At 35.6% G+C, this 1,602-nt stretch overlaps 1 non-coding gene across 1 annotated transcript; it reads right to left on the reverse strand.

Annotated features, from left to right (window-relative positions):
* Window positions 1-1,300: 1,300 nt before the first annotated feature.
* Window positions 1,301-1,373, reverse strand: Trnad-auc (transfer RNA aspartic acid (anticodon AUC)). Its single transcript has one exon. It is a non-coding gene; the product is annotated as a tRNA-Asp (tRNA).
* Window positions 1,374-1,602: the final 229 nt, after the last annotated feature.

Consider the following 1,602-nt stretch of genomic DNA (forward strand, 5'->3'; position numbering starts at 1 on the left):
CAGGTACACTTCATCAAAATATTTGAACTCTCACCTTAGTTTATAATTATTTCGATTAAAATTTAGTTCTTTCTTCGCAAGTGTGATGAAAAACATTGTGTGTAACTCCGGGGGTAAGAATATTCTAAGTTCTGCTAGTCAATAATATGCCAAATGAACATTCGACCTATTGTGTTTCGACCAATGGTTTCTCGGGTAATTATGACAGTTACTAAATGATTATTCTACGAATAGTAAATATGCGTATCAATGTTCTGCTTATTGACTACTCTCGCAAACGACTATTATGCGTAATTAGATTCGGCCAATCGTTACTCTGCCAAACAACCCGTCGGCGAATCGTTGTCGGCGAAACAAAAATCGGCGTAATTTTTCTCGGAATATCAATAGGGCACCGCGCCGAATACATTCCGGCGCATTCTCATTCAGCCGCATTCAATCCGGCTAATCGTTAAACCGCCGCATTTCGAAACGCCCCTGGGTTTGAAAACGGCTAGCCGTAATGTAATACGGCGGATTATACAATCCGACTGCGACATATGGACTGACGTTTATCTGACATGGCTATTTTTACGTTACGTATACTTACATTTGTCGTGCCCCTCCCCCGCGGCAGACTGTTTTGTACAGAAACTTACAGACAAGGCGTCATTTGGTTATATCCTCCAAGGGTAGTTGTTTATAAAAAAATCCTATAATCCACGTTCAAAGGTTTTTTATTTATTTAAAATACACATTTTAAATAACAAATGATCATAAGTCTAATCTAAACCTAAATTAGCCTGAAAATTATCGGTCTTGCTACAATTATTTCAGGGCCGTAAAACTCATTTTAAACATAATCCACTGTGGTTTTGTTGCCCTAAAACATCCATGTTTTCATTTCCGTGTTTTCCTCTTAACCTTCCGTGTTTGTGCATAAATATCAATTTGGGAGAAACGTTTTTATTAAAACATCTTCGTCCCGAAAAATGTTAATATATCCAAGGCGGACATTTGATATATTAATATCTGGGGCGCGTAATTTGTTTTGTGATAAAATTGAGTTTTATTGTTTTTAGGATTGTTTAGCGTAAGTGATTACTGTGCAGAGTGGTTATAAATATACAGTCATATTGACGGAGGTTCCGGGTTCAAATCCTGGTTCACCACAACCACATATTATATTTCTTTAATAGATGTTTTCTTTATTATATAATAAGTGTTAAAACATGAACATAAAACTAAATAAATAAATATAAATAAATAAATAACTATATAAATATTAAGCTTAGAATAAATTTAAAAGTGGAAAAATTACTGTCTTGGGTGAGATTTGAACTCACGGCCTCTGGATCGATACTCCAGCGCTCTGCCATCTGAGCCACCAAGACCTCATCCATAGCCAGCAAATCTTTCCACCATATGGGTCAAGGGGACTCATAAATTTATTATTTTATTATTTATTATTTATTTTAAGCTTAATAGCATCGATCGCAGACGTTTCTGCTTGTTAAAAATTAAAAATATATAAATATTTTTAAAGATATCATGTTTAAGTTCGAATATCGCTCCGTGTAACCCTAAGGCCCACTTGCACCAACCCACTAACCCGGGGTTAAC

The sequence above is a fragment of the Cydia amplana genome, chromosome 3 (assembly GCF_948474715.1).
Source record: "Cydia amplana chromosome 3, ilCydAmpl1.1, whole genome shotgun sequence".
NCBI classification, from domain to species: Eukaryota; Metazoa; Arthropoda; class Insecta; order Lepidoptera; family Tortricidae; genus Cydia; species Cydia amplana.